The sequence below is a fragment of the Anomalospiza imberbis genome, chromosome 6 (assembly GCF_031753505.1).
Source record: "Anomalospiza imberbis isolate Cuckoo-Finch-1a 21T00152 chromosome 6, ASM3175350v1, whole genome shotgun sequence".
NCBI lineage: Eukaryota > Metazoa > Chordata > Aves > Passeriformes > Viduidae > Anomalospiza > Anomalospiza imberbis.
This window is the reverse complement of record NC_089686.1, coordinates 17,540,136-17,552,424: the sequence shown is the minus strand read 5'-3', so window position 1 is coordinate 17,552,424 and position 12,289 is coordinate 17,540,136. Positions and strand designations below refer to the sequence as shown.

General features: G+C 41.9%; 1 long non-coding RNA gene across 1 annotated transcript; it reads right to left on the bottom strand.

Annotated features, from left to right (window-relative positions):
- Positions 1–9,935: 9,935 nt before the first annotated feature.
- On the bottom strand, positions 9,936–11,999 carry LOC137476627 (uncharacterized). The gene is made up of 3 exons (XR_011000474.1): positions 10,912–11,999; positions 10,593–10,775; positions 9,936–10,419 (listed from the first exon to the last, which is right to left on the bottom strand). It is a non-coding gene; the product is annotated as an uncharacterized lncRNA (long non-coding RNA).
- Positions 12,000–12,289: the final 290 nt, after the last annotated feature.

Genomic DNA, 12,289 nt, shown 5'->3' with positions numbered 1-12,289 from the left:
CAGAGCTGAATATAGCTGTGTCTATTTGGAAATTTCATGTTTTTTAACTGAAATTACTTGAAGATTTTCCAAGCAAGCCTTACAAGTATCAAATATTTGAAAATTCAAAATTTTAAAAAATGTAAAATAAAATAGAGTAAAAAGAACCAAATCCTCAGCTTCCTTTTGTCAGCATGTCAAGTTTAATCATGAAGCATCAGCAGCACTTTACCATACTTACATAACAATGTGTTTATTAATTTATCCAGCAGGCTAACTCATGTTCCCACTGATGAATACATAATCCTTAGCTATTATTTAGAACCTTTCATCCACAGATGTCAAAATATGTTACAAATGCTGCAGTGCCTTTTGTCAATGCACAACTTTTATTAACACCAGTGGAAAAAGGATTAAGCCAAATATGTTTCCTTGAAATAAATATTTATTAAGAAATTACCTTGTTTGTTCCACATCACTGTCTTTCAAACGTGACTGTCATCATAGTATTCACTATTTACCCTTGGGCAGTGACTCATCCCTGCTCCGAAGGCACTCTCAGAGGCCAGCAGTCATCTTGGTGAGAGCACAGGGAGCACTGGAGGAGTGACTGTATCTGCTGCCCCTCTCCACTGACCCCAGCCTGCGCAGCAAACAAAAGCGCAGACGTAAATTAATCACACAATTGCATTAGTGCCCTCTGAACCAGCACACTCAGCTAGTCCTTCACTGAACTCTGCTGTACTGAAAAGACCTTCAGCTGGATTATGCTTAAGCAGAAGCATTAACATTGAGTGCAAAGCAGCACCCTGCTCCCTCCCACACAGACTCTCTGTAACCTGACATTGCTGCAGAGCCTCTGCTGTGATGGCAGCGCCTCTGAATGCTGCAACATGAAATAGTTTGGGGTTCATATACCTTCTTTTAGATCAGTATCTGAAAGCCAACAGGCAGCGCACTGGCTGAGAGGAGAGGTCAGTGGCGAGCAGGTGACCCAGCAGCATGAATCCCCTCCATCATTGCTGTGCAATCACTTGGTGCGGCTATTTCCATCCAGCAAGTGAAAATACACCTCGCAGCCTCATGAAACCCAGAGGATTATCCTCTTGCCCTGCCTTGGTGTCAGGATGAGGGCAACTGGCCCTTAGGTACTCTGTTGGGAATTCCCACATGGTATTTTTGCTGCTATCTTCCCCATCCTCTGGATGCAAGACCTGGCTGGCTTTACTAGATTGGTTCTGCTGAGGTGCACTGGGACTCTGAAACACCTCCCAACAGGATTCCTGCTAGACAGTAAATTGAGGAGGAGAATCCTCCAAGGCAGAAATTTTGAGAAGGGGTGACAGAAATCTAATTTTCACCCCTGAAATGCATTTCAATGCGAGCCCGGAATTCAAAGCTCAGCACCCACTTTGGATGTAAACATCTGAGCCATCCTTTTCAGAACAGGCAGTGGACTTTTCTTTTAAAGCACAGACAATACCAAAATTGTTGTTACAATCTCTAGAAAATGTGGATGATTCCTCCCTGTTCTTCACTCAGCAAAACTGCTACTGGTTTGAAATTTAATCAACTTAAATTTTATCCTGCCCTCGGGGCAGCAGTTATCTGTACTAGCTCTGCCAGGCAGTAGATGCATGGTTCATGGGGATTAAACTGAAGAGATTCTGATTTCTAATCCAAGTGCAGAAGTGAGATAAGCATGGACATGTACAGCCATGTACCAAGGAAGTTATTTTAGGCATGGGCAGCAGCCAAACATCAAAAACCTCAGCAGCAAGAGCTTAGGGGCTTGTGACTTTTGCGTGTGCAGGACACAGGCAATGGATATGGGGCTCTTGAACTTGAAAGCTGCTGTCATTGTGAGAATGTGGGCTGGGTCACTGGGCTGCAGCTCAGCAATGCAGACTCGAGGAGCTCAGCTCAGGTGTGAAGCACAGGGCTGTTTTTTTGAACCACACTGAATCACTGAAGTTGCTGTGTAAACTTACTGGATGGAGCTAGAATTCTGTTTAATGATAGATTTTTTTGCAACTTCTCAATTGTGAAGACTGATCTCTGAAGACCTCATGTCACAAGGGTGTCTGGTGTCACCGGCAGCAGAATGAGATTTGATTCAATTCTAAAATTTTCTTTGCACTGCAGATTTTGAAGGTGCAATATAGAAAGTGCAACACAAGTCAGCAGTCTGTTAGTCAAATGCTTTTGATCCCTATTTAAATGCAGTTTCAGCCTAAATCAGTGTTGACCTACAAAAGGTGGTTTATTTCAGCCACAGGTTTATCTGTTTATTAATAGATAAACTCACAAATGAGGCAAGCAAATGTAGTTGCAGTGAGACCAACACAGTCAATTTTATTAATGATATTCCGTGTTGCCTTTGAAAGATTTTAAAGCAGTGTAACTGGGCCTCTGGAGCTTGCCAGCTCTTATTAACCTTGATCAGCAGGCAGGCAGGCAGAACTAAGAGGCCCTCATGATTCAATGTGGCAGAATCTGACCTCTGTGTTTGCCTCCTGTGCAAATTCATGCAGAACAAATTAATGCTCGAATGCTGCATCTCTACCAGAGACATAGAATTCCAAACACAGCCGTTCCTCCCTGGGCTGTTCCCAGAGCCCAAAGCCCAGAGCAGGAATATACAAGCCAAAAGTGCAAACCCCACCTGAGCCAGGCACCCTGGATCTGTAGGAAACTTGTGGTCAATGGGCACTGGCTGATTTCACCAGGAAAGCCTGGATGGATCTGGAAGCAAGAGGAGTTTCTTGTGCTGCCCACAGTGCTTTGGCCAGAAAGGGAGCTTGGCTGTATCTACACAGCAGCGGAGATGGGCACACGTGGGGTATCGGAGGTTTGTGCGAAGGGCAGAGGGTGGTTGCAGGAGGGAGAGGGCTGGAACACCTCCTTTCTTTGCAGGAGGGCAGAGGGACACGCACAGGGAAGCGCCTGACACCATCCCCACCGTCCCTGAAGGGGCCCAGAGAAGTTGCCTGAAACAGCTGGTGTCTGGAAAAGAGCCATTTCAGCACCATGAAGGAATTAGGGGGCCCAATGGCACAGGCTGGTCAATGGCACAGCGATGCTGCCTGGCGCTCTGGGGCTGGCAGCCAGCTTGCAGCGAGAGGCAGCAGGCAGCCAGCAGCACCAGCCACAGAACAGGAGTCCTGCCAGCTCCGACACCTCTCCAGAGAGAAGTGAATAAAACAAAATAAAAAGTGTCTTCCTGTGCTTCAGTCCTTAACTTGTCCTAAAATAAACAATTCTCTAAGGCTCACATATCACACAGTAGAAAAGCCCCCGCCAACAAAAAAGCATATATTTGTCTCCTTTGAATTCTCCACTATGCTTTCCACAAAAAAAACCTGGAATAAATTTTCACTGATTTTCTTTTGTGAACAATAAATCACTTCCTAAAATATACATAAACACAAAATGGGCAGCACTTTTTAGAAAAGGGTATCAAAAATTATTATTATTATTATTAATAGTATTTTCTGCATTGCATTTCAACATGACATTATCATATTAAATTCAATCCCATATGAAACTGTGGCATTTCATACTTACCTCTAGGGTGTGCCTGCTTATTTTAAATCAATTTACTCTTTTTTAGGTTTTAATGTTAAAGTGGGAGCTAAGGTTTTCTTTGATTGACTAACTTTTCTGACTGAGCATATTAACGCTCCAGATTGACCTGAAGATTAAGAAATAAAGTACAATCATATTTCTGGAACTATGAAACATCTTTATTTGTTGCACAGTTTTTATTGTTTTATACAGAAAGGCATAAACCTGTAATTTTTTCTAGTTAATCATTGCTTCTGCTATGTATATTTTAATTATAAAACATGTCACAGAGATGATCTTAAGATATAAACAGAGAGAAAAACAATCTTTTTTGTCTTTAATTAAGAACATTTTTTGAAGAATTTATACAATGGTAACGCCAAGGGTTCCACATTTGTACTTGATGATACTAGAAGCTGTACAACTAAAAAGGTAGAATCAACCCCTGTAGAGAAAAAAGATTTAAAAATAGAGCTTATTAAGAAGCAGGAGGGACATGAAGTTGTTTTTGAAATTGTGACCTTCCCGCTTTCCAATATGCCTCACTTTTTCCTTTTTTTTGCCCTTTTCCTCACTTTGCCCTTTTTTAAGAGTGTGACTGTAGCTCCCAATCACCTCAGGTTTTAGGGAGAATTAACATCTGCACCAGGAGCCTCTGAAAAGGCAGGAATATGTGCAGAAAACTTAACAGTCACAGCTGAAAAATAGGACAAGCTGGGTAATATATTCACCATCTGTGGTACAAATAGAAAAGACTGAAGACCACATCTAAAGTTTCTGCCTGAATATGACCATGGGTGAGCATTTGGCTCACGTTTAAATGTAGCACCATGAGCTTTCTTCCTCTCCTCTTCTTTCTCCCCAGGTAAAAGCTATCAGCTGGTGCTGCTGGTTATCTGTGCTGCTCCCACATCCCAGTCAGTGACCTCCATTTGATCAGGCTGTCCTTCACTTTTCACCATGCACTTGCATTTCACCCCTCCTGCTTCCTTACCCGGGGCCTGGGACATGGTCCCAGTGGGCTGGAGCACCTGCACAGGGCAGCAGATAGAACCTGGGACCTCTGGGAGACCGAGGGACATCCTCTAAAGCATCATGGCCAACAGTGGGCCCCTGAATTTGGGCAATGACTGCCACGCTGTCTTGAAACAGCTGTGCAATTTCCTGCTCTTTTTTATCCAGATGCCATGTTTTATCCAGAGATGGCTGCAGCTTGATTCTGGATGGCCTGAATCCCAGCACCTCACACAGACAGGTATCTGCCAAACCCTTCTTTCTCATTTATTTGCAAGCTGGCACAGCACCTGCATCACTGAGTTGGTATCTGTTTGAAAATCAGAATTTCCAGTTTCCACAGAGACAATTGTTAGAAATACTTGTTTATTGATAATTCTCTTATTTATCTGACATTCCTTGTAATTATCTCATCCTATACTTATTTATTTCCTTTTTCTATAGTTGTAAGTGTAATTAGCAACAAACCTGCTAGCAACACCTTAATGTTTCTCTGGATATTGGAAAGAATAAATGCTCTCAACTCCTAGAGAAATCCTGGCACCACTTACATAACTGCTACTACAGATGGCAATATATGTAACTTGCCAAGACCACAAGTAACTTAATTTTTTTTAAATTAGTAATTCTAGCATGGGTCTGAGCTGTCATGCCTGACTGGCAGATTGTAGCCCAGTGTTTTCCATCAGAGAATAAGACTGGGTCTCTGATGTTTATAGAACATTACTATTTTATGTCTATCCAAACCCTTTCATATCTGGTCTTGGAAGCAGCCAGTCTGTCGGAGCAGTCCAGGGTTAAGATATCCAAGTGGTCTGCACACAAGGTGGAAAATGGGAGTGGGATTAGAAAATCTAGTCTGGGATGGTCAAGAAAATATTTCAGACCCAGTAGCATGTGTATATAGAGCAATACCACAAATGCAAGTAACTTCAAAATGAGTTAGAGCTCTTTGCATAATAATTACATTTGCACAGTGATGAATTAGGGCATGTTTTCCAATGATAATTTTTGTCGTGGTTTCACCCCAGCTGCCAACCAAGTCCCACAGAGACACTCACTCATCACCATACCAACAAGACTGGGGAGAGAATTAGAAGGATAAAAGCTGGAAAACTCAGGGGTTGAGATAAAGACAGTTTAGTAGGGAAAACAGAAGCCACACACACAAGCAAAGCACAACAAGGAATTAATTCAGTGCTTCCCATGGGCAGGCAGGTGTTCAGTCATCTCCAGGAGAGCAGGGCCCTGTCACATGTAATGGTGACTTGGGAAGACAAACGCCATCACTCCAAATGTCCCCCACCACCCTTCTTCTTCCCCTCACTTTATGTTCTGAGCCTGATGCCATATGATCTGGAGTATCCCTTTGGTCATTTTGGGTCACCTGTCCCAGCTCTGTCTCCTCCCAACCTCCCACGCAGCTCCAACTGCCTTGCCAGCATTGTAGTAGGAAAGCAGAAAAAACCTTGGCTCTGTGTAAACCCTGCCCAACAATAACAAAACCATCTCTGTATTATTAGCACTGTGTTCAGCCAAATCCAAAACATAGCTCCATATTAGCTACTGTGAAGAAAATTAACTCTACCCCAGCCAAAACTCGCACATTGTGCCCCTTATTCCATACCATTCACATCCTACTCAGGTCCCACTCTATTCAATACAACTTCATTAACCATCCCCATCCTTGCCATTCTTTGATAATCAACAACTTTGACAACTTTTCAGCAGCTCTCATAAGATCATTGTGAATTTCCTCAACAGAGGATGAAGTCAGGTGGAGACACAGACCACAACTAGTATTCATTAGAGCGTCTTTTCTCAATCAAGCTGTTATGCTGAATGGAATCCAGCTGTTATTATGGAGACCAGACAACCATCACTGAGGACATTCAATTTCTCCCTTGGGTGTTCACACATGCTCCCAGGTAACAGGGAGTAGCATCTGCTTCCTCAGACACAAAGGCACATACTGAGACACTAGTGGGATCAGCAAAGTGCTTGGGATCCCTTGTTTCACTAGGTGTCTGTTTAAGCCTGTAGTTTTTTCTGCAAATAGCAGCCACTGCCTTTTCAGATGTGGTCTGAGTTATACACCATGGTATGTGTCAGATGCACTCATTAGTTATACACTGGTGGCTTTAGATAGATTCAGCAGCCCTTTTGTGCCCTGAGTTGATTGGTAGTGTAGCCAGTCATGGTAAGAAGCTTTCCTATCTACATGCCCACAGAGTTTCAGTGTTTTCAGATGCTGGCAATTGAAGGTTGCCATAATCTAGATGTATGAGGAAGTAGAGATCATGTTCCTCCTGTAATCTCTATATTTCCTTGATTTTGCCTGCCTAAAATCAAAACCCTTCTGTTCTCCTAACTGAAAGAGTATATTTTGGCAGGGAATATAAATTGCATTTTTGTCTTTGGCTGGGCAGGCTTAAAATAACTGTCAGCCTTAGTTCTTTTGGAGACTGGATAGCGTGGGTATTTATAGTAAAACTGATTTGATGGGTTAAGACTGAAAAATTAGAATCTATATTACATTTCAAAATATTACTGTACAATTCTGAGATGCTGCCATGGAGACTGCATCATTACTCTGCTTTACATGTGCATTCAGTCACTAGGTCTCCTCAGGCTTTCAGAGCAATTCTGCCACAACCCTCTTCCAGCTTCCAACTATGAAGCTTCAATTCATTCTTCAATGTAAAATAGTCATCAGAGCCATTGCAGCAACCTAACATTAGCTCTCCAGTGGCTCCCCTTCCTTGTCCTTCCCCTGCTCTGAACCTAGTGGTCATTGATTAGAAAAATACCGACTTCCTTCCATGACCTCCAGAGCACAAAACAAGGGCTGGCAGCAGGGAGCTGCACAGCGAGTTACACACGCTGCCTGGAGAGGCAAATACATGGGGCCTGAGGACAGCAGGAGACCCTTTTCTTGTATTTTCCAATCTCGCTGCAATTTCTCCAGAGCTTCCAGACTCTAAAATTTTACAGAGTCTGGAAATAATTTCATGTGATAATGGCAGGTACAATCTTCTTTGTCTGAGCAATATTCACCCTTGATTTCTGGTGAGGTCTTACAGATCATCAAGCAAGAGTAAGACATAACATAAAAACATACAACCTAGAAGTTACTGAAATACAAAACTGTACAATAATGTAAATCAATGGGATTATGGCTCTAATACTGCTGGTGACCTCAACAGTGATTGGGTTAATCACCTACAGCTCATTATCTCAATGCGTTTCCCAAACTTTTATTTTTGAAAAGTGCCCTCTTAGCCCAGCTTTCAGAAAATTTATTTTCTGCAATGGTTTAGCATTATGGTTTAAGAAGTTAGTGCAAATCTCTCAATATCTCTGGATAGGCCATGAAGATTTGGTTTTATACCTGCCACATTAATATTTTTGTAGAGGACTATAACTGCCTAAATCACCGGGAATGGCCTTGCACACCCTGCAGTGTGTGCATGCTTCCCACACTCAGTGCTGGGCTGTCTCTGAAGCACTCAGCTGTGCATCAGCCCTCAACAGCCCAACGTGAGTTTCTGATGCAATGGCAGTAGAGGTGCTCTGTAAGAAAACCCTGTCCTCAAGCCGTCACAAAAATAACAGTTTGCTATTAAATGAAGGCTCTTCAGAGAATTTGGTCATTTGCCTAACTGCAGGCAACAGAGAGGACTTAATAACTGTACCAGTTTTTGCCTGAGCATCCAATGTACACACATCTCTGTGCTGGGGAGAGGCAATGCTGTGTCAGTTGCTTTCACGCTGTGCCACATCATGTCAGGCAGCACACGCTGATGTGACCTGATGCAGTAGGTAATAAGATCTATGCCAAGTTACTGAATAGAAGGAGATTATTTTAACACGCTGAAAGCTGCTGTCATGTTGGGCAGGTTTCTAAAAGCTTTTGTCGTCAAACAAAGCATTGTCTATATGTATGTTTTTTCTACAAAAAAAAAGGAAGCAGCTGGCAATTACTGCCATGGCACTAGAGATTATCACCTCTCCTTATGGCGTCAGTTGCCCAAATGCCTGTATTTATGGTTTTGTATGGAACCCCTAGCTTAGAACTGCCTCACCAAGAGAGACCTCATGAATCATCACAAGTGAAGCACAAGGCAGCCAGAGCTGCAATGAGCCATCACATTATACCTTCCTTCTTCATTCCTAGCCTGTGGATGTGCAGGGGGCATGAGATAGGAATCCCAATGTATTCAGTTGCATTTTGTGCATGAAAATTCCAAAGGAGTCATCTTCTACAGCACAGTTAGGAGATGGAAACTCTTGCTCTTTGGGTGTGTCTTGTACTTACGTTGCTTTTGAATTAGGACTGCAGAGCAAGCACATGTAACATGCTTGAAAAGGGAAATTATGAAAATGTGGAATGATGTCCTATTTGTACATTACCACTTCCGTCAGTATAGCAATCTGGAGTACAGTTTAATTCTGGAGAGGACAGAATACCTGGGCTTCCAGCTTTTGGAGATGTTGATCCTCTGCTCCACCACAGCTGCTCTGTTTATACAGTGTCTCACAGGCATTGAACAACTTCATTGTCCCACTGCAATGGGATTTTGTAAACATTTTCAGAAACCATCCACATACCTTCAGTATGATTAACAAAACCGATACCTGAGAAAAAGTTTGCTTCTAGCTGCTTCTTGGCAGAAGGAGGAGCATGCTGGATAGTATTCAGAGCATGAATGCAGTGTTGTCACATTCCAAATGCAACCACATGCACCCAACACACTCAGTGTGCAGTGCAGTTTAAATTTTTTTTGGCTTTGACACACTTTTTACACAAACAGAAAAAACCTGACCCTCTCTCATGTCCAGCTGAGAATAAGAACAAATTCTGCTTAGATGAAGTGCATTGACATGATGAATCCATTGCTGTCAGCCCTGTAATTCTGGGGACTGCAGGGGATTCCTCACTTGCACTTTTTGCCTAGAATTTAGTAGTCATTCTTAGCACAGATATTCTAGCACAGTTCAGAGACTCAGCAAATTTCACAAGATATCAGCTCCAGAACAGCTGAGAGGAAATCTACCCACAAAACTCTAGCCCAACATCTCTCCCAGCTGATGAGATGCATTAATTTGTTCTGAAACCCCAGAGGCCAGAATAGAAGGACATCAAAGTGGACAGTGCTGCTTCAGTACTGACCCAACAGCACAAGCCCTGATGCAAATCCCATCAAATCAACTCTAGCAAAATATATATCTCTTTATAGAAGGTACAAGGTCTATCCCACATTCTGAAAATCAGTCCCTGTCTGCAGACACATCCAGAAATTATGCCTACTTACTTGGGCAGAAGAGTGATTGTGGAATCACAGGGACACAGCATTACTAGTGATAAGTATCAAAATAATTTGCATCCTACATATGTCATTGCTAAAAAATGTATCCCTGTTACTTCCTTTAATGCTATCTTGCACATGGACACAGCTGATATTTCTTCTTTTGGACTGTATTGCAAGGTCAGGGAAATCACCAAACACAAGGAGCTTGGGACATGACACCTTTCTTGATTTTCTGCTCAAAAGAAAGCTCTAGGGCATCAAAGAAAGAGCTCCTGCTCCTGCTAAGCTTTTGCTACTATTGTCAGATAGTCTAAAAACACTCTTTGTAGCTTTGAATTATGATCATCAAGAAAAAAGTACTGCCTAAAGCTGCAACTTTATGATGATGGGTACTGGTGCTGTGCTGAAGTGCTTCCACATGCTTCAAGAAACACACTTAAACTCACCTTCTCTTCTGGGTAAAGTATAAAGAATATTCAATATTTATTGCTGGAACTTCCATCTACACCAGTGCCTTTTTCCACCATAGCATCATACTTCAACTGTGCTGCAAAGGGAAGAGGAAGCTTTTGTGGGGCAGCCATGAACTGCCCAACACATGCACGTTACTGTGCATGTTCCATAGATTCAGAATGAGGAAGACATTTTCTCCATAACTTCAAACATCAGGAAAACTGTTCAAAATTTTCTGCTGATAAAGAAAACCTCTGTGAAGTATACATGAAAGCTGGTATGGCTTCTCCAAGTTAGCACATCATGCTCAGTGTCCCTTTAGAGTACAGAAAACAACAGTCCCCACTGCCAACCTCTTCACCTCCAGGAGAACAACAGGGCTGAAAGATGACTGCAGCCTAACTAGTGCAGCTAACTCCTTTCTTCTTCCTTCTTTCATGGGTAGTTTCCCTTAAAAAAGCACAGAGAGGATTTTACAATTGATCATCCTCATATGACAGTCTTTGAAATAGGAACAATATTTTTCGTAATGTGATTGTATAACATTATCATGACTTGAATATTTTTGACAGTGAAATAAGTTTACCTAACAAAGTGGATGTTGTGTTGACTCTTCTTTCCTCCTTTCCTCAAAGGCAGGAGTGTGCACAGTACAGAGAGAAGGTATTTGCTGCTCTTCTTGGTTTTCAGAAATACAGCGCTTAAAAAGACCTATCCACTCATGCAGTCTTGTTTGTCTCATCCTACAGATAACTAGGACATACCAGCTTATTCAGTGTTGCAAGGATGGTAGGCAAAGCAGGATCAGAGAAATTAGTTCAGCCTCTTCAGTTTTCAGGGTGAAGTCTGATACCTGGTAAAATTCATCCCTTGCCAGCAGAACTCACATGTAAAAATGTGCATGAAAAACAGAGGCTTGTTGGGGCATTAAAGTTCCTGGGCAATGCCCATGGCCATAAAAATACGCCAAAAAGCACTAACCACCAAGTTCCTATGCTGTTTAGCTCTCTATCCTGGAACAAGGGTACAGGCATGAAGACCACAGTTTATGCCAGTTCTTCCCTAGTTTCTTTCCCTATCTATTTGACAAGTCATTTTGATGTCATCTAGTCAAGTAGCAGGCAGTAACAACTGATTTTGAAGAACTTAGACACATGGCCTAGCTTTCATAATCCTACTATAGTTTCTGATTTGCTAAAGGAAGCTTATGCAGGGGTGGTCTGAGGCATATTTTAAATATTCTGAACATTTTTATCTATGATTCATCCCATTTGCCTTGGAAAGTTGTTTTTTTGCCAGAGGGCATATTTTAAGTTTGTTACATTATTCATCCATAGTGTCAGTTGACAGTGCTTCCAGCCAGGTAAGTAAAGTGTAAGAACTAACTGCCATATGAACCATAATGCTCAAGCAGGATCATCTCAGTATGGGAAGATTCAGGCATGACAAAAGCAGTAAATAGTATGTCTGTGTTCCCTACTTAGAAGGATTTGAATGACAGTCTCAGCATGTCCAATCTCTAAAAAAAAAAAAGGAAAATGTTTTGTTTGTCCAGAATTAATTTCCTGACCTGTCATTCAGCAACTATTCTTATTTCTATGACACTTTAGCATGACAAACACACCAGAAAATGTGATTTTTGTGGTGTACAGCTCTGGTTGGATGATAAGCACTGAATAAAAATTTCTTATTCAAAGAATCAGAGAGAAAGAGACAAAGCTTTGGTCTGGGCACCAGAGAGGACATACATCTTCATGAAATATAAAGTCAGTATTTGGATTTCTCAGCCAATCTGTTTGTATATCGGAGTTTGTATTTCTCCTAGAAATCCAGATGGACATCCAGATGAAGAATTAATTCAGACTATGTTTGCTGCCTATAATTCCAAAGAATGAAAATTATACAGGGTCATATTAAATTTTCTTTCTCTTCCCTGGTACCTTAAAAAGTGGGGCTCCTTGAAG